Consider the following 23,373-nt stretch of genomic DNA (forward strand, 5'->3'; position numbering starts at 1 on the left):
GAGATAGATTAATCAATTCTTATTCTCAATTTAATGTTGTTGCATAAAATATGTTTTGTCTTTAATTTCTTAATAAAAAAAATAATAATAATATTAGTATTTGCAAAGATGACGTTGTCATACTTTATACAACGTGTCTATAGTGTCTACCGTCTAGACATTTTAATAGATGTTTAATGATCGTCAATCATTTTATGATATGCGCCTAAATTATATACATCTATTTATAGGCTACACGCCTACACCTACTGATATACGCAATATGAAGATATAGGTATAATACTATAATAGGTATTGTATATTTTCACAAACGTCTAGACACCCTGCATAATACACGAGTAAATGTTTGTTCACAAAAACAGACCAACAAAATCAAATAATGTACAATTTAAAATTATCAAACATGATAACCTAACATTTGTGTTTACATAGCTAATATGTTTCTATTTGTGAAAATTGTACATTGTTAATACAATACATCGCGATATAATATCATAATATTAAACATTTCAATAAGTAAAATGTAAATATTATATTGCACCGGTTACCTTACTGGACAGTACCTAATAAAACATTAATACCTAAAATAATATTCTACACAAATCTATACATCATTGTCATCATTATAATACTTTAAAAGTATTACTTTTATATTATTATTTAATATTTATTACCTTCATTCGTGTCATTCAGAGCTGCATATTATTTTTGTTGTATTATATTTGAATACGTCATGATATAACTATTTTCCTGTCTTCGTATAATTGTAATTTGTAAAGATATCTATATAAAAGTTATTTATTTTAACGAATATAATTTAAATATCATTTTTATCATACAAATTGCAAGTATATCAATAATGATTAATTTTTATAATATATTTACAAAAATGTCTTAGGCGTTTATTAGCAATAAATAAACAAATGTACAAATTATGTAGTGTAGGCACCTCCTACATATTACATAGTTACAATTAATTATAGTTACATGATAATATAATATGAATATTTTTTTTCTCACTTTTTTGATATTTTTTTTTAATTCAAAAACAAATAACTACAGAAACATTAGGTAAACTGAAATTTTCACCAAATATTTATATCACAATTTTCCATGCATGGGAAAATTATCAAAATAATTTGAGAATTTGACTCTATTTGAGTTATTCATAGGCTTGGGAAACTTTTCTATTTTTCAAAGTTTTATATTATTTTTCAGTTAGAGATTACAATTTTATTATAATGATATACTCAACAATTACTGTACAGCACAGTGGTACCAACTTCGGGTTATTTGTCAATATTTTTATTTTTTAATTATATTTAACTTTAATTAAAATTGTTTAAAATATGATTAAATACCTTCATAAAACACAACATATATATTGTGGTCGGAATATACCTAAATGAAAGTATTTAGTTAACTATAATTGGAAAATAAAAATAAATATTGTTGACATTTGAATTTCTAGGAATATATTGTATATTCATTTTATTAATTTTACATTTTTAAATATGTAGGTATTTGTAATATTATATTTAAGATCATTTAATTTATCACAAAAATGGTTATAATAATTTAAAATAAAATTAGTTAGTACCGGTAACAATAAAAGACAAAAGTGACGAATACGGAATAATTATGTTGCACCTAATTGTTATTTGTATGTTGTTAAACATACTTAAAAACCTATTGGATTTATAAATTTATAATATTATTTTATAGATATACTTATACAATTATAATTGTACAATTATATGTCCCATCTCCCATCACATCGTTAACTCATGACTCATAGATATTTATCGACCAATAACCATGACACCAGGAAGGAACTTAAACTTTTGGTATTGATAATTATTAAGAGTAGGTATTTGGGATTTAGAAACATTTCTAATATAAGTTTATAATTTTTTTGATACACTGCTATTGAGTATGAGTACCTAACCTAACATAACCTATGATATGATTTTGATATATTTTACCTTTGTGTTATTAGAACATGACTCATAATGTCAAAATCGAATATAGTATTTGAATGGAATTTCAATCTTTTATAATTCCAGGATATTGCGGATATCGATATTTTCTTTAATATTATAGAACATTATTTTGTTCAGTCATCAATAGTTTCCACAGCGTATGCGATGAAAGACATTTTATGGCTAATTTTTTTATACCTTGGGTTACTTATTACATTATTTAAGTTTTAATAGGGATCCATCATCGATTCGTATTAATAAGTCATAAATAATAAGTTTAAGTATATACGTATATTAATAACGCGAAATCAAAAATATGATAAAAGATAAAAGCCGCTGTGGATTAGAATTAAACTTCAGCCAAGGAGATTATTGCATAAACGTAACTGCAGGCTTAATATCCAATACAATTCACTGTAATACCTAATAATTTTTTTTTATCATATTCTTTTATTTTAATAATTTAATATAGTAAATGTATAACAAATGGAAATGAGATCACCAAAGTATGTAACTTTTATTTTATTTATACTTTTAAACATTAAATTTAGCTAAGTTTTCGTAATAGTTAATAGTTACTGGTCATATTACTTATTTTTGAATTTTGAGGTGGAAAAATTTCCGATCAAATTTCACAGTTAAGCTAGAAAGTTTACGGCACCGTCAAAGTACATATTTAAGAAAAATAATTTCGAAAATGTTAGTCTTAACTAGGGAAAATATAGAAAATCGGTTTTCAATCACACTTTATGTTACATAGATTTAAATGGGAAAGGAGCGTCTTGCGACCTTCCGAACTGTGCTTATATTTTATTATTTTAATGTAAACATAGAAAAAATAAATTTTTTGGTACTTCACATTTTTCAGTTTTACGAAAAATCATTACAAAAGCGTCAAAAGCATTGGTAATTTTAATACTTATTTTATTATGGCATTCAGTTTTATGATCACATTACTAGTTACAATAGCAACAGCTTTGAAAATATTGTTTGAATTAAAGTTGATAAGACGTTACCCAACAAGGACTGTATTAAATCAGGAAAAATCAAAAAGTTTGGCAATTATATTATTTAATTGAACTTGAAATAGTAGGTGAATTAGAATTGATAGTATTGATACATATGCTGATCTTTGAATAACAATATAATATATTATATGTAATATGTATATAGTATATTATAAAAATATACAACGATTTCATGAACATAGGTTAATATACACCTATAACTTTAAAAGTGTACATGATGCATTGATACAAAATGGTTAGGTGTGGTAGGTAGTGGTAAGGGTTATATTTAGAATTCCTCACGAGTTTGATTTTGGTAAATAAAATAGTTATTAAGATTTTATATAGTTCTATATTTGTATTTTATACTTGATCAATATAATTCAAATATGTAACTGCAGTTTTAAAAACCTGTGCTCAACTTCCATTGACAATAGTTAAAAGAATGGGTAAATCAGCTAGTATAATATAAACTTAAAGTTATGCCTATTATCAAGCGTTAATCATTTATATAATGGTTTTGGTTTAAGAAATAAGAATTAAGAATGTTTCTGAATTATTATTATTTTTAAGTTTGGTTTAATTAAAACAAAATTAGAAAATAATTTTTTTTCTTTTTTATTATAACTTAATAGGTATAACAAATTACAATAAGTGCATTAATTTTTATTTAAAACCATTTTGTACATTACGCCAAATTCCTTGAAAATAACTTCCAAAAAATAAATACTGAATTCAAGTTATATAATGTATTATGTGGCGCCATCTGACCATAACCATAGATAGTACCACTTTAAAAGTGTCACCGAGATGTAGAGGCGTACCGTACATATAGACATGTACCATCACAACAAATATGTTGTGTTTACAAAAGGATTAAATATTAAAACTTTAAAGGTGGGTTCATCACCTGCAGGTAAAGTTCTAGAATTTCCTATATGACTATCAGGCTATATAGTATATATATATAAATAGCATTCATCTCCTGACTTATACACAATTTTATTCTTTCACACTTAAATTTAGTGTCTAAAAACTGGCTCTCTTAAGTTATACATTATGATTTATGACTTATGACTCATAATTCATTCTTATAACCTCATGATGTCAGACAGCCTTCATTAACATACTCATAATCATATGATATAAGTATAACAATCAGCTATACAAATATACAATGTAAACACATCATTTGATTCGATATTAATATTTTATACATTTCAAAATATTAAAAATTGTCAATAATCTGTAATATAATATAAAAATTTAAATCTATAGATATTTTTGTTCTTTAAATAAAAAAGACATAAAATGTCTTTATTCATAAATTTAACCTTAAAATTAATTTTCACTACTATATAGATGACATAAAAGCTTACTGCTTACTATGTACCTAAGTAGTTAGGTACTTTAAGTCCTGTAGAATCAACCAAATGTAATCATTTTTTTTTCTTATACAAGATAATATTTAATAGACCGCATTGAACTCCATTTTTCAATATTTTTATCTTCAGTTTTATGGCAAGTCTTTAAAAATAAACCAATTTTAAGCTTTTTTTACAAATTATATTAGGTATATTATTATTTAAAATCAATGATGTGTCCTGTAGGAAATCCTTCTTCTTTTAGACAAAAATAAAGTCATACAAATTCCGTAAATTCTATTATATAGGTTTCAGATATTTTCCAATGAAGTTATTTTCGTAAATAATATTATATATATACCGTATAAATGCTCTCCTAAATATGTTGTAGTGATCACGTCGCCTACAGGTATCAGTAGTCAAGGATGATGTCTGGAAGGTGACCCTTGAGTTAATTTAAACAACGTGGAATTCTTTTTAGATAGATTATTTGATTATTTATTTTGACAAAACATATATTTATTTATAAACATGAAAGCTGAATTTTATTTAACAAGTTAAGTATTCTGAATGACTTGAATATTTTCTAAGTTCAGAATATTATTTTATGAGAATTTGTCTAAGTCCAATTTAATAAATTAAAGAACAGACTGGCGTGAAGATGCTCTGGCTAGTCTGGTCAAGTCGCGTCTGAATACAGACCGTTTTGGGGTCTCTTATATAGTGCTACCCTCTACTCCCCATAGTCTACTTGCTCTTGTCGCTGTTCTCACGGATGTGGTATAATTATCTAGACTGACGGAAATGTTACTCGCCCACATACAAGCCAAATGTGCATCCCATGCAGCTGCAGACCCCGATAATTGATATTATTATTAATATTATTATTATGTAAAAATATATATTATGATATTACATTATAACATTGGTTCTTGGAACTTTTGTATTGATGTATGACCCCACACCTTGTGTACCCCTATCAATGATCTTTTTATAGTCGTATGACCACATGATTTCGTGTTTCCCTAATGTTAATGATTTCCACGAAATGCTGTCGCTCTTACAATTACAAAGTTCGTCGCACCCTACCCTAGCTCGGTGTGGCTGGTACCTAGTTGACCGTGAACTATACAATGCGGGACGCTAGTCCATAAATTAGCAATGTATTGAGCAGTAGATTAATGTAAAAAAATTATAATTAAATCAAAACTAATAGAATTGCACAACATTTGATAATTCAGGACCATGTACGTTATGAATATAATATGTATAATAAACATAATAAAAATATTATATTTACTGTCGATTCTACGTTATTTGTTTTTGAACGATATACATAGTTCTCAATTTAATATAAGGAAGAAAGCTCACTAGGAAGCTCACAAGTATCTGGGATTATGTCACTTATTAAAGGTATTTAGGTATGTCTTCATCGATAACCATCTCAGCAGTTAATCCCAGGTCCGTTACATTAGCACCACCATATTCAAAATTCCAAACAAAAAATATACCAACGATTGTTATTTCATTTGAACACATTTGTAATCCTGATACAAACATTTGTACACCTCCCCAAATGCCCCAAAAAACATTTTTCCGCGGTGGTGCTAATGTAACGTTACACCAGCACCCCACTTTTTGTACATTGGACTTAGGGACTCCAAAACGGTACCAACGATTGTTATTTCATTTGTAATCCTGATACAAACATTTGTACACCTCCCCAAATGCCCCAAAAACCATTTTTCCGCGGTGGTGCTAATGTAACGTTACACCAGCACCCCACTTTTTGTACATTGGACTTAGGGACTCCAAAACGGTACCAACGATTGTTATTTCATTTGTAAACCTGATACAAACATTTGTACACCTCCCCAAATGCCCCAAAAACAATTTTTTCCGCGGTGGTGCTAATGTAACGTTACACCAGCACCCCACTTTTTGTACATTGGACTTAGAGACTCCAAAACGGTACCAACGATTGTTATTTCATTTGTACTTAGGGTTGTCTATATTATTAATTTTAACCAACAATTAATAAATAGTTAACATTCCCTTTTATTTAACTTCATAAGTTATTCAATATAAAATTTATTTAAAATAAAAATGTTTAATAAATTAATAAAACAATGACATTCTTTCTTAATTACCTATTAATGAAAGTTTGCAATTTGAAAATACATTTATTTTATAAATAATTTTGTACTTAAATTATTATAAAGTATAAACTAAAAATTCTACATCTGTTTTAACTGATGTTTTTGTCGGTTTGGCTTTGAGCTTCGTGTCATCGTTTGTTTCCCATTGACTATTTTCTCTTAGTGTGCTAGCTGTGTAATGTCCAATACTAGAACGAAGACCACTTCTCTCTCCACCGAAAAAATTGATTACACCTCTAAGATGGTATATTTCGTTATTTACCTTTAACAACTTTTCAATATCATCTAGTTTTATTAGATTTGATCGTGCAAAGTTTTGTTTTATCAAATCCATTTGTACATGTTCAATGTTTCCGGTACTCGTTGATGCTTCTAATCCTACAAAAAGAAAATTATCATAATTTATTTTATTTTATGGTTAAAATATAATTAATAATATTATTTACCTAAAGGTACATAATTAGTTTCAATTAATATGTGTGTGGTTGGTCTCGACTTCGAATTTCTCAAACATCCACAGTATGTACATTCTTTTTCAATGTCTTTAGTGTAATCATCTAGTTCATTCTGGATTGAATACTCTTCATTGTATTTATTTACAGAAAGCTTTATTGAGTTGTAATCATATCGTTGATTAGAGCAACAATTATTAGTACATTCACTTGTGGTTATAAATGATGGCATGTCTGCCATTATTTTGTCAACTATAGATGCCACAGTGGCCGTTATATTTATTGTTTTTAAGCCACCAATTAAACATTCTACTTTATCTGAAAAAAACTGTAACACTAATAGTAAACGGTCATGATATATTTTTTTATTATCACTTTCACAGGACATTTTTTTAATAATTGTAGCAGTCAAGTTGGTTGATGGTACACTTTGAACATAATTTCTAAATTCCAAACTATCAACAGCTGATGAAGCTAAAATTGATAAAATAGAATCCACAGAGCACATGTTATTCAAAATCATTTTCCCAAAATTGGGTACATAAATAGGTCGCATCATACTATTTCCATTTTTTTAAAAAAATATGGGTTTTATGAACGCTTTCCTGTTAAAATCAATCAATTCAAAACCAGGTTGTGGACTTATGTATGAATGAGCTGATCTTAATTTTTTTGTTGCTTGTCCTTTTTTATTCCATCCTTCACATGCAACTTTTTCATCATTCATAGATTTTTTTTATCGCAATCGAAGCATATTCGTTTTTTCTCACATCCTTCTTTAGTTCCCGCGATCGAAGATAAACATCCAAATAACATGTGATCTGACTTTTTACAACATATACATTTATGCAGTCTCGTTGGGTAGTCCTCATTTATACAAGCTTCACAATGTACTTGATTTGAAATAGTTTTATTGTGTTTGGCTCTCTTAACGATTTGAATGATTTCATCATTCACTTTTCTGAGTATATATTTTCCTTTCAGTTTATCTTCTGCACTCTGTGTATTCTCTTCTCTCGGGTCAACTTCTTCGCTCGATTTATCTTTGTCACTGTGTTTATCTTTTTCGTAAATTTCATCTTCAAACATTAATCTACCATTAGTTTCTTCCAATTCATCTCTATCTTCTCTCGTGTCAACTTCTTCACTCGATTTATCTTCGTCACTGTGTTATCTTTTTCGTAAATTTCATCTTCAAACATTAATCTATCATTAGTTTCTTCCAATTCATCTCTATCTTCTCTCGTGTCAACTTCTTCACTCGATTTATCTTCGTCACTGTGTTTATCTTTTTCGTAAATTTCATCTTCAAATATTAATCTGCCATTAGTTTCTTCCAACTCATCAATAAATGTTTCATATACGTTAGTTTTATCCATAGGTATATATTCCGACGAAGGTCTTTTTTGACATTCTATGTGTTCTGCTTGAACCAATAAGTGATCGCCTCTATAGTAGGATATTAGTTTCTCCAAAAATGTGTCGATCCTTAGAGGTAAATTTTCATTTTTGAAAACCCGATTTTTAATATGATTGAAATTACATTCGATTCTACTGCTAGACGCAGTTTCTGAGCCGAACCCAAACTTTTCCCGCATTATACCCGACCAGCATGGAAATAATTTCATAGCCTTTACAATACATGGATCTAGAGTTGGTAAGTACTGTGCATTATCTACGACACCAATTACGTTTTCCACTTTTTCTCTGGCTTTATCAGCTATTTGTTGGGCCCAATGTTTAAAATTTGCCATAGGTGTATGTAACTCATTGTCGTCTAAATGTATGTCTTGTTCAGGGTTTTGGAGCTCTGTATTTGATTGTTCTAAAATGTCTAATTGATTCTTGTTACATGATATTAATTTGGCCAGATACATTTTCTGTTCAGCACAGGGTGTTCTTCTAAATTCAGTGTGGTCTCTGTCAGATGGCAAAACTTCTCCATCATATTTGCTGAGAATAATTATAAAAATTGCTTCTAAGATGTGTTCTGCTTCATCAATTGATGTACTAAGAACAAGAAGACCAATCCCACGGGTAATTAATTCTTTAGTACGATTAAATTTCGAACTTTTAACTTCATACCAGGACGAAACTAAATGTATGAAATGGTTAACGTCATTTCTTACATAACACGTCGGCAAATCCACATCTTTTTTCAAAACAACCACTGTAAAACATACTTCAAGATACTTTTCAAGACTTTGATATTCTGTGAAAGCTTGTACTAATGCCGACATAAGAGCAAGGGACTGGTCACATATGACTACTCTTGGAGCCTTGACGCCACACCTCATCCATCTTTTCAACCATGTACTTATTGATATCGTGTCATGTTGTAACGTTACATTAGCACCACCGCGGAAAAAATGGTTTTTGGGGCATTTGGGGAAGTGTACAAATGTTTGTATCAGGATTACAAATGTGTACAAATGAAATAACAAACGTTGGTACCGTTTTGGAGTCCCTAAGTCCAATGTACAAAAAGTGGGGTGCTGGTGTAACGTTACATTAGCACCACCGCGGAAAAAATGGTTTTTGGGGCATTTGGGGAGGTGTACAAATGTTTGTATCAGGATTACAAATGTGTACAAATGAAATAACAATTGTTGGTATATTTTTTGTTTGGAATTTTGAATATGGTGGTGCTAATGTAACGGACCTGTTAATCCCTTATAATTGGCACGCCAATAGTTCTAAATAGTTAATAATATCCTTGTCGACACTGATTAATGCATTCTACCTACCCGTTAATCTAGCCAAGCAGCAATATACGAGTAGGTACTTGTTTATTTTAAGAAGACGTTACACAATTATTTGTTGTATGATACAACTTGTATCCGCGCGTCTTACGAGTGCATAACATTGCAAATTTACGCTCAGCAGATCACGTTTAGTTAGCTACATTAATTTAAAAATTAGAGTGAATTGACCTATAAAGAAACTTGATGTTAAGAACATTATCTGTGTTTTTTTACGATACTTCATTTTCTAGCAAGTTATATCGTTATTTGTATGTATAAAAAATCGTAAATTAAAAATTCTCATAACTCACTTAAAAACTAAGTAATCGTAAAAAACTCATATAAAATCACAGATAATGTTCTTACCATCATGTTTCATAATAGGTCAATTTACTCTAATTTTTAAACTAACAGACTTAAACGTGATCTGCTAAGTGTAATTTTTTGTAGTAGGTTTTTGTTATTATATTTTGCTATTTCTAGCAATGATAGTGCCGCATTTTTCGTTTGGAGTTCGAAATGTCCTGATTCTAGATACCTATGGTCTGTATTAATCTACAGCCCATATCAACTCTAGGCATTACCTTTCTAGTGTTTGGTAGTTGGATTGTGGTGTGTTCAGTTTTCGACCTGTATGATTACATTTGTTTATGTTATATTCCTGTTTGTCTAAACTTCTCCTCATTGGAATAGTACTGCCCCTATCCCAATTTTACTTGCGTTCGTTTGTAAGACGAACGTCTTCGTGTAGTCTGGTGTGGATAGCCTCGGTGGTGTTGTTATTGATTCTATGAGTTTGAAAAAAGCCACTACATTCAGTGTTGTCATTTCCACGTATTTCCTTTACCTTATTGGTTGTTGGCAATTTTGATACGAAATCTAGTTTTTTCGAATTCCTTATCTATCATGTTTTCATCTTTTACGTGGCCTAGCTGCCTAGCAATTGTATTATTGGTAATCCTAATTTGCATTTTTCGGTTAGCATGTTAGTCCATACCGTTGTAGTCATTCCAACAACTTTTGTAGGTATTCCAGATGTTCCTCCATATTTTAAGAGTAAACCACGATGTTTTCCAAGTATATTTGGAAGAAAACTCTGATTTAACCTCGGAAGACATCGTTTTCGAGTCAGTAGAATGTTACGGAAGCTTTCTTTAGACCAAATGGCATAACTTTAAATTGGAATAGTCCTCAAAGGGTACGGAACGCTGTTAACGGTCGGCTTTCAGGTGTTCAGCTTACTTGAATATAGCCATATTTAAAATCCAAAATGCTGAATATTTTCGTTCCATCCATCCCTTGGACCATGTCATGTAGGTTCGGTATGGGGTGTGTGTATCACTCTCACTTCATTTGGAGGTTTTGTCGGTTATAGTCAACACTCAATATTTTTGTCCTATATTTTTTTGACGTTAGAACGATCGGTGCGGCCCATAGGGAGATACTTGGCTCTAACCACCCTTGTTCCTCCATCTTGGATCATTCTTGATTCTCCGTCTTTTCCTTTCCGTAAGGGTAAAAGTTTAATACCACGTTCCCGTTCATCAACCATATTCCATTTTATACAAACTGTGTTCGTCCAACTGTGCTGTTAAATACAACTGGATGTTTCCCTAAGACTTTGCGTAGGGCTTCAGCATCTGGTCTATATGCGATTTTCAGTTCTATATGGATCGGGGTTTTCCCTTATTAGATTTACTTATCTACGCAAACTCACCGTTGTTCTTCTTCTCGGAACCTAAGTGGATCGCAGATCCCATACCACTTATTGTTTAGTCAGGATCTCATGGCAGATTTTTACATTTACTTAGAGTTTCTTCAGGATTACAGCTTTGAAGACCAACTCCAGCGTTGCAATTTTGGCTTTGATCCGGCAATTTCCCGTTTGTTTCCCGAATGTGCCCGTTAGCCATCCTTGCTATTGTTTTTCGATTTGTCTGCTTGTTTCCCTATTTTTCAGCTATTCAAGGTTGCACGTACGTTTTTTCGGTTTGTAAGTCAAGCGAAGCGACAACGATTCCATCTGGAAATTCCCTCTCCACTACGTGTATGAGTATTTTCGTCCTTTTTGACTTCCTCGTTGAAGCTGATTTAGGTTTTTTTTGTTTTGATTGAAGCGAGTTTTTGTTGATCTCCCTTTGTTGTAACCACAAATTCTTCGATATTACGGTTCTTGTGAATAATGATGGGAGGTTTTTCTCCACGATCGCTGTACATGATTTATTGTTGGGGTTTTAGATTTTTTACTTCTTGCCGATGATTTTACCCGATTTCCAGCAACCGTTCTCCCGTTCTTTGTTAATGTGCTTCTGGTATTCTCATGGGTTTATTTCAAGTTTGTGTGATGTATATTTCTATTTTGTTGGTGGTTGGGATGGCCGTAACCATTGTCCCCACTCATAGTACGAAGTGCCATCTCTCCTCACAAATCCAAAAGACCAGCCAAGTAAAGAGAGCGTCGCGTGCGATACCCGTATCGACCACAACAATCCATGGCCCGAAAATAATTGGGTATCTACCATGGTGAAATTAATTTCTACCTGACACAAATATTTTCAGGCCATGAATGTTTTGGTGGTTACTTTCACCGATACGTAAAAAAAGAAAAACCTGCTAGCAGACATTGTGCAGAATTAACAGATGGAAATTCATTTTTCCAAGGTGGCATCTGACTTATAACTTCAGGTCACGGATAGGTGCTCTCATCCATTCATCCATGCCGCCATGTTTTTGCTTCTCGGGTTTGGGTAAGTTGGCTTAACTTCTAAGGGTAGCCATTAAATATCATACAGAACAGTCTTGCCACTTTGTTAATTGTTTCGTATGATCACAGATTAAATAAAAAGTTTTATTTTATCTGTGGCATGATATTGTATAGCAGAAGTAAACGCTTCGCAGTGTGGCACAGCGTTGCGCCTTGTGAAGAACCATCCTATTCAACCTGATATATGTTCCTGCACACATTGGAGACCCTGTATTAAATTCAGTAGCAGTCTTAATGTGTCTCATTGGGTCAACCAACGATTACAATCAACTTTGGAATCACCATAAGCAATCTTTTTGCCTTCGTCGCTTCATAAGTTACGCATTCCTTGAAGCGAAGGTCTTTGTCGATCAATAAACAAAGGTACTTTATAGCTTTTATGACCTGAATCATTTTCACCCTCTATTGAGATTATGGATATCCTTCTTTTGTACTGTGACTTGAAGCATACTGCTTCTGATTTTCCAAAACCAGCGTGAGACCTAATCATCGGATTTCTTTCATCACTTTAGATAGTGTATTGTTGATCCAATCTTCAAACTCTTCGGATGTCTTGCCTCAGGTCACCACAAGTGTGTCATCCTCAAACACTATGGTCCTGATGGAATGATAACATTTTATTGCTACAACTCTGTTGTATGACATGATCAATAAGGTAAAATCCCAAGTCAACTAGGATAAACTCCGACAAAGGCTGGTGGAGAGAATGTTTGATGGCTGATCTACTTATTTAGGTTAGGTTAGAGGATATCCACTCCATAGCTGATTACTTAAATTTTGTGATAATAGTGACATACGCAAGAAATCGATATCTTGGGTAAAATCACGCGAGCTAGAGACACTCTGGTGGTTCACGGCGATACATTTAGAGGCTTAGAAGAAAATAATGCAAGTCATTCGCCGGAGGAATCGAGAAAAGGACAGCTGAATTAGAGGAGACAACAGAAGAGAGAGAGAGAGAAACAAGTACGTATCAGGGAGGCAAAACAGCTGACAAGGACCTTGAGAAAGTTTTTTACGAAATAGAGTAATATGAGGAAATGGGGGTCCACCTATCGATGGCGCAAGGAAAGATTAATACCAATTCAGGTGGTGTATTATTTTCCCTCCAGACAAGATCGACGGCGAAACTGAGGAACACAAAAGACTTTGTGAGGAAGCTTAAGCGAAACTCTAGGAAACCGAAGAACGGAAGAAATACAATGGGATGAGGAAAACAAGGTCAACCAGAAAGAAATATTTTCTTAGGATTACATAAAGAGGGCTATTTAATAAAAGGGAAGGGCAAAGCTCCAAGTAAGGATGGTATAACAGCCATAATCCTCCATGTAGCTTTCCCAGCGATACTGGAAATAGTAACACTCTGTACAACGATAGTTAGAGAAAATCTCACTTTCCGAGATCAAGGATGAAAGCAGTGGTGGCACCCTTATTGAAAAATTTTACCAAAAGCCTAGTATTTTGCTCTCGTCGCTGTCTAAGGTATTAGGAGTATCTGCATTGCTTGAGTTTGAGGGAAAGAAAAGATCGAACCCAGGATGACTGAACAACATTATGGTCTCATGGATAAAAAAAAGTACCATTTATGGAATATTGAGAAAAGTCGGAACAAAAGTACGTACTTAGAGTTTTCTTGAACATCTCCGAGATATTCTACAACGACTGGTGGCCGTTAATATTGCGTCTGATGAACAGATTGGGCTTGACGAGGAGGATATGTGAGCTGACTCGTAGTTATCTGGGAAGTTGTATGCCAGAATCATTGCGCCGAAGAGAGATGCGAGATAAGGCTATTTAAGTGTTGCCCAAAGACTCACCAGTTTGGCCAGGAACTCTGAAAGATCATTATGGTATCGTTACTAGGTCTCGAAGACGCGTTACTGATATGATAGTCGGTGAGACTCGGGCGAAAGTGATCTGAAAGACAAACAAAAAAATTAAAAAGCGACTGTGCATGAAGCTTTCACAAGACCTTCAAAATTGCAAAGACTATGGGCTTGAATGGAAAGCTGGCAACGCCTTGACCTTACACCGTTAGAATGTACGGGCAGCGAAGATAACATTGATGGACTATATCGGAGTTACACTAGACTCCGAATGCGGCCCAATGTTTCAGAAGATCAGGCGCATAGTAGCCTCGACCTGAGGTCTTAATAACTAGATGACGCGCATACTATACCTAGATTCAAGGAATAGTTTGCGGGGCTACAGTGTGAGGTAAAACCATCAACGATTTTATGATATAATATGCTGCTCTATGAGATACTTTTTGTATACACCCTCCACAAGCACTCTTTTATCATCCTTTATAATCGAGGATTTCATGCCCCTATGGTCATAACTGCATCACCATAATTAATTACCAAATGCAAAGAGCCATGCTGGATACTTCCACAACTTCCACAACTGGAATCTGGGTTTGGTTATATTAACAGCGGACTGCACCCAGGAGCAACAGCTGGCCGTGGTGGAACTGTGGGTCCAGGTCATGGAAGTTAAAAAAAATTGTACCTTAAGGTTTTTAGACGTTGAAAATAGAAATTTCTAGTTTTTACATTATACAGGGTGATTTTTAAGCATGTTTATCCTATTAGTATATTCTTAAATTACGCATATTATTATTTATCATATTAAAATTCAGATTTCTTAAATACAATTAACGACCATTTTTTGAATCATTGACATTTTTCGTACCACTAAGGATGATTCTGTGACAATACAAAATTTATTTTTTCAAACGGGAACCTCCATTTTTAATTTTTATTTATAAGGAGATTTTTTTTTTTTTGATTACGATTAGGCAATCAATATTAATTTTTTTTTCTTCAAATCTATATTTCGGTCATAATCGGTAATTACTAATTACCTATCCAAAAAAGTCGATATACTTACATATTGTCTTTTTATGAAGTAATATAGCCATAAGCCATATAGGTGTATTTTCAAAAACTGTTAAATATTCATACGATTTCCCATATGCAATTAATAATTAGGTCATTAGGACATTAAGTGTTGTGTTGTTAGGTGATCGGTTTTGCTATACAATTCCTAGACACAAAAATTTTCGAGCGTGGCGTTGCAAATATGCAACAATTCTAAATAATACTTAAAATAAATAATGACATATGGTATGATTGCACGGCCCTATTACAATATTAATACACATTACACACACATATATATTTATATATATATATATATATATATATATATATATATATATATATATATATATATATATATATATATAAATATATATATATATATATATATATGTGTGTTAATAATAATTTAAAACAATTTTTTTTACCGAAATATCGTAAAATTGATGAAAATATAACGATATCAAAATCACTACCACATGTAAATAACTGGTATACACTGAGATAGATTATAAATATATATACATATACTCGTAATATATAATTTTATCTAGCTAGTGTAGGTATCAATTGTTAACATTTTAAAGCAATAAATTCAGCTGATAATGTGACTATCAACACCGTTTAAATTTTTTCAGTCACATAGAATAGTTGCATGTTAAAAATCGAAAAAAAAAATAATACAAATAAGCAACACGGCGCATTCAAAAGTTAGTAGGATGTAACAATGGCATTTGTTGATTCCGTCTTACAAAAGCAAAGCAGCAACATAGCAAATTTGCACTCGGCAGATTATGTATAGCTTAGTTAATTTAAAAATTATAATGAAACAACCTATTTTGGAATCCGTGCTTGTCTATTGAAATGAACTTATTTCTAATTTGTTAAGCACTATTATCAGCAGTCAATTATTTCTAGGGATATATACTGTATTTATTCTTACGGAATTTTCATTAAAATAATGAGATATTGTTTTTTTTTTATTATTATTATTTAAGGGGACGAATGGAAAAATCGAATATAAGTAATAAACTAATAACTTATAAATACAACTATAACGACGGCCAAACAAAAAAATAATGGAAATAGACAAATACCGATCCGGCAATTGGAAATGCAACCACACTTTCATGAATATATGAATAAAGAGGATACCGCCCCGTAAAATGAATAATCAAGTATTACTTTAATTATCATATTTCAGTTCAACACGTGATCCAGTGATATAATATAATGTTATATATTTTTTTTCAACATCAACCGAAAAAAAACTAGAGTTATAAAAAATATAGTTATGTCTAATGAGGAATATTGTATCAAATTTTTAAACCTGAACTATAAAAAATAGTTAAATGGTAACGATCTGCTGTATATTGGGTGTCTAATATAGAACTTCAGTACTTCACTGTAATAGAATGTGTTCAATTTGAACTCAATAATACGAAATCATTGCTAACGAAAAACGGTTATGAGTGAAGACAATGATCCGTCAGACTTTAATGTTATTAATTAGGTATTATTATAATATATGATATTATTGTGATTAAAGTAATTTATTTTACTATATTTAGGCATTAGTACTAAAGACGGTTTAAATTAATTATTAATGAAAAATTGCGTTTTGATATGTCATTCGTATATAAAGTATAATAATATACATATTCTTAATGTCTCTAGTATCCACAAGTAAAATTTTTAATTACAACAAAATAACTTAAGTCGTTATTCTTGATTTAAAAATGTAATTTCTTCCAAATTTTAACTTCAAATAGCTATAAAAAAATCATGTTGGTACCTATATTTATTAAATTTTTGTTTACAAAAATAACTACTTAAAATATGCAACCTTCTTTTAAGTTTTTAATCTTTGGATATAAAAGTTGAACGTTTTATAAATTTTTAGCTTCAAAATAGTAAATAAATTTTGAATTTAGTAAATGTTGTCAAAATTTAACTTTGAATACATTTAAAAATACATTTTTAATATTTTTCAACTAATATTATAACAATATATAATATCAGGAGCCTTGCATTAGTTTTTCAAGTTATTTAACACAACGAACAACATTTTATTGACATTTATAAAAAAAAAGATTAAAAATTTAAAATGCCCGTAAGTAGCTTAAAATGAGTTAAAATATTATCAAGCATAAAAATAATAACGCAAACTTTTTGTGCAAATTTCAAGTAGGTATTTATAGTTATTCGTTTTTTTCATTACAACATAGTAAGAAAATCGTTCTATAATAAATCTAGTGAATATCCAATATCGTAAAAATAACAATTTCAAACGCACATAAAAATTGAATTTAATTTTCTAACTTTTCATTAGACATTTTAGATTCTGAACGAAGTGATGATTTTACAATGATGTGTGTTTTTTTATATGGTTGTAATTCAAAAACTAATGACTGCAAATACTTGAAATTTTTACCAAATCTTTATGTTAGTATTATATATTTACAGTTAAATTTTCAAAATGTTTTGACTTTTTTTGAGTTACTCGTATTTATAGACCACTGAAATTTTAAATTTTTTTTTGAAGTGCCGGTAAAAAAATGTTGGACGACCAAAAAAACTTGAAAATTTAATACAAAGTTCCTTATGAGTTGTTCTTATTGTAGCTAAAAAAAAATTAAAAATCGTTAGTCACAATTTTTTTTTATAAACGTTTATAATTCAAATTTTTACGAAATCTGTCGAAAAAGCGAAAATTTGCAAGTAATTTTGAAGTTGAAAAATCATAAAATTTTTTGTGTTTATAACTAAGGATTAAAAATATAACACTAAGTTTTCCATTAGTTTTCCTTCAAGTAGTTATAGAGAAAACTCGAAACATCATTATAGGAAAAATTTTAAGTGCGTTTGAATTTTAAATTTTTACGAAATATCGTAACGATAACGATTTATCCTCAAACGATTTTAAATATTTGTTATTATTCAAAAAGTATAAGTCGTAGATACTTGAAAATTTCTATATTCTCTCTATATTATGCAATAAATATTCGAATTTTTGAAATATATTATTCTATTTTATCCATACAAATACACAATCCCATTTTCAAATGACACTTTTTTGATTTTTTTTTGAAAAAAATAATTTAACCTGTTACTATACTTACTAATGCCTAAGTTAAAGAAGCAAATCATGGGTGACTTGGTGATGGCTTAGCCCCCCCCCTCCCCACACAAGGAAAAAATTGAAAATGCGCTTATGTTCTGAATAGTAATATAAATTACATTAATCACAATATAATAAAATACGTATTTATTGTAATAAAGACATTCTTCGCTCAGAATCGTTTATGGTATACAATAATTTTATTTCATTGAATTCAAATTTAACAAATCCATTACAGTGACTTCTCTAAACACTTAATGTACAGCAGAGTACTACTCACATTTACCCACTTTATTATTTTTAGGTTCTTAACTTTACAAACTTTGGATAGATGCTTTTTTACATTACATAATTTACATATGTTTATATTTTTTTACTTACAACCAGCAAATAATGTATGAATATTTTTACCACAAACATAACATGCTGCTTCATTGAAATTTGATCGTTTATGATTCTTCCTGGTTTTTATTGCTGAATTGCCAGCTATTTAACTGCTTCTCATTCTAAATTTGAGCATTCAACTTAAGAATATTCCTCGTTGCACTTTTTGTAGATGCTTCACATTTCAATTCCAATTTAACTAGATATGCTTTTCAACGTTTTTTTTCATCTGGAGCTGCTTCGTAAATCTATCCAACACATTTTCTGGTCTGAGGCCTGCCACAAATTTATCTTTAATGATATCATTTAGTCAGAACTTACAATCGATCAAAACATTTTTATTACTGTTACAGACCTACGTGATGCCGATCGAGTCTTCTCATTTATGTTTAATATTTTAAAATTCCATTATTTTATGTAAAAATGACACAGTAGTCCTATAATATCCCTATTATAAGCAATCACATATTCACTATACGGTCTGTTTTTGTAACGTTGGGTTACTTAAATCATTTACAATCTTATAAGACTTACACCCAATTACTATTATATCTACTGTTACTTGGCGCTCATTCAACATTACCGACTTATTCTTCGTCGACAGTTTAATAACTTATAAATTATTGAAATGATTGCATCTATGAGAGAGTTCAGAGTACATTCATTATAGGTTTACATATTATTGTAATTTGTAACAACGAACACACTCTGGTGTGTATAATATGCTATTTTACATTATATAACATTAAAATATATTACTTACCTACAGTGGCGTAGCCAGGGGGGGGGGGGGTGGGTGTTATAACCCTCCCCCTCAGCCGTATTTATATCAAAAATATAATGTTTATAATATAGGAATACAATCATTTGGTCGTGGTAAAATGTATTCTGTTATTAAAACCCCCCCCTAAAAAAAATCCTGGCTACGCCACTGCTTACCTAAGTGCTTAATATTTTACATAACTATTAGGTACCAACTGTTTATACACCTACGTTTAGATTTTTAAGTCTAATTTTGATAAATAAATTTATTTGAAAGTTGTTACTAAATTTTTAATGGGACAAAACGAGGAAATCAAACTTGTTTTCTAAACTAATATAGACATAATATAATTGAATTATTATAATATATTTAATAATTTATTATAATATTATATAATGCCAGTATTCAGTATCTAATCGTTGCAATGAAAATAGGTATTTTTGCATAAAAGACAGACCGTGCGTTTCAAATCTCTTCAACAATTATTTTAAAAAACGTGTACAGTTATAGTATGGCAACATTTAAATTATTGTTTCTACTAGGTAATAAAAAAAAAGTTTTGTTCCCATTTCTGCTAATATCAGGTATACCTGAAAAATTATTATGGATACTTATATCTTATATTTGTTGAATTTTGCAGGAAATTTTGCATTTTCGTGTTTTTCTAAATGTGTAATAAACTAATAAATAAACAGTATTATAAATTATAATGTAGGTATTATGTTGTAAGCCATTTTTAAATTATTTAAATTATTTTTGAAGTATATTAAAACCACAAATCATAAGTTTTAACTTGGAATAATATCATGCAGTTGAAACTTGATATAAGTAATAAGTTATAACAATAGTTATAGTTATAAAGACTTATAGTAATAGTTTACAGTGTCTAATATATTATATTAAAAATAAAATATAATAACTAATAACTCAACTCAGTCACTATATAGGTACTATATAGATATTTTGTCTGTTAATTTATCATAGTTCCTTTAAATTTTCCAGTTTAAGGTTTCCAACTCAACACTAATTGCGAACCACTTTTACAAATTGTTTACCGTCACGGACGACGATCTGATTTCAACCCCCCCCCCCTCTTCTCTTTATTTGTCAATCCAAAGATTTATCTTGCAGACAGAGGCGTGAACTTTATTCTTCAAATACAAAAATATTTGCGGAACCTTCAAGCTTAACATTACCAGAACCTTGAAGTTGCAAATTTAGGTGATTTAAATGGGAAAATATATCCACAAGATATGCAATTTGCTTTTCAATTTTTGGCGCACAAAGTTGCTCATGTTAATAGTTCATACTTTATTACTTATACTTGCACTTTTTTAAATTTAATTTTTTTCATTCGCGGACCACTTGAGATGAGCCCACAGACCACTGATGGTTCACGGACCACCAATTGGGAACCACGACTGCTTTAAAATAATAATATGACTAATTAGCCATATAAAAAAAATGTATATATATATATATATATATATATATATATTTAATTAGTAAAAACGGAACCAAACTTTTTTAATATTGTCTTTTTTCAGTAACCAATTCGTATAGGTACTTTATATTTTGACCCGGGAACGACGAGAGCTAACTTATGCGGAGTTGGTTCTACATTCCCAACGTCAGCTGTCAATAAGGATACCTAATCGGGGCTGGTACCGAATTCCGTCCCGGGCCCATAACTTCCCTATGGCTCCATAACTGAAGACCGAATTCCGTCCCGGGGGCGGAGCAACATGTCCGAATTCCGTCCCGGGGGTGGATAAACTATGTCCGAATTCCGTCCCGACTAGTTTTAGACGGTATTAATATAAGTTAATTAAACGTAGGTATTGTTTTTTTGTACTATCGCAATTATTTGCAATAAAAACGTAAACGATTTAATGATCGAAAAGTTCCCACAGGCTACGCTACAATTTAAGCCGTGATCGCAAATTGTAACGAACGCTATTTATCTCTATCTGTAATAGTGTAATCTGTATTTATGTGTACATTGTGTATACCTACCTAATGCAAAAGAATAATGTAATTTTCCATATATCATAGTTACAGGTAGTAGGACGGAATTCGGACATAGTTTATCCACCCCCGGGACGGAATTCGGACATAGTTGCTCCGCCCCCGGGACGGAATTCGGTCATTTTCAGCAACCCGGGACAGAATTCGGCAATTGCCCTAATCGGCAATCGACATTTAAAAATATCTTACTTAAGTACTACCGGTTGAAAATGTCCTATTCTTTTATATACTTCAATGCAACTTGACATTTATAGATAAAATCTTATTTATAATGGTGATGATAATAAAATACATTTTAGAATCTGATCTGATGATGATGTGTGTATGTATGTGTTCTATTTGTGTTTGTCATCAACTTTTGGAACAGTTAAAATAATTCGATGTTTTTCAATAACCCCTTATGTGAATATAAAAAATATTTTTATTTGTTACTTTAGGGGTTCAAAAGTAAAAAAATTCCAATAGTTTTCAAAAGCATACATGTTATATATGATTCCCCTCAAGTAAGCGTTTGGAGATTGACATCATTATATATTCACCCATCATATTATACTCGTATTAATATATTCTCATTCAATTATTTTTTTATTTTAATGTCATTCAAAAACTATTAATCATAATATAGGTACATGAATTTCATAAAATGTTTGTTTATCATTTTTCGTTCATGAATACATTTTGAAAATATTAAGACACGTTTTGACCTGTTTACAGACATGAGAAATTATAAATTTGAATTTTTTAGTTGTTATTCTATAAATCTCAATAAAATTCTATTCATTGGGTCAAAAACTTTAATATGTAATACAAAGTACCATATAAGTTGTTATACATTTTATATAGCAGATGATAAATAATAAAGTTCCATAAACACAACTTTTTATATAAGAATTTAAAATGAAAATGTTGACCAAATTTATAAAGATCTCAAAAATTTTCAAACTATTTCGTAATTAAAAAATTATAAAATGTATAATGATAATAACAGTTAAAAATATTTTTATTTTTTTATTTTGGAAAAAATTATGTGCAAAAATAATATTTTCTAGATAATGAGAGTCCTATATAATCATTCTGTATATCTATAATACTATTATGTATGAAATTCTAGTCGTCATGCTATAGCAATGCTTAGTGATATAAGTTACATAATCTTAGTGGAATACCTACTTGTTGATATTTCGTATATAATTTTGAAAAAGCTGATCCGAGTATCTATCAGATATACCATTAATATAGAATAATATTCATCACATCTAAGATATATTTTATTTCGATACAGTCTTATTCAGTTATATACATGTAACCATGTTCATTACATACGCTACCATCATAATTGTATTACGCAAATTGTATTACCGTGAAAATAGCACATACTACCTTACAAATATCATAAACACACCGTTTCTACTAGAACTTTACTTAGGTATATAAAGTACAAATAAATATTTTTAATTTTCATATTTAATGACGAGTGTAACATATCATGTCGTTCCGTTTTACAATCATGAAAATTATTTCCGATAAGTCTATATAGTTTTGCAAGAGCAAGACAATAGCCGTTGCAGCGCTACTATATAGGTATAGGTATATTTCTACACGAGAAGTGTTTATAATTAATTTTATAAGATCTAAGCTATTGCACGAAACATATTTTATCCCAGGGTAAAAACTCTCATAAACCTGTTTCGATGAGCCAAATATGGAGCCGTCCTGTTAAACA

The sequence above is a fragment of the Diuraphis noxia genome, unplaced genomic scaffold (assembly GCF_037042655.1).
Source record: "Diuraphis noxia isolate RWA-SAM2 unplaced genomic scaffold, SU_Dnox_SAM2 contig0003, whole genome shotgun sequence".
Taxonomy (NCBI): domain Eukaryota; kingdom Metazoa; phylum Arthropoda; class Insecta; order Hemiptera; family Aphididae; genus Diuraphis; species Diuraphis noxia.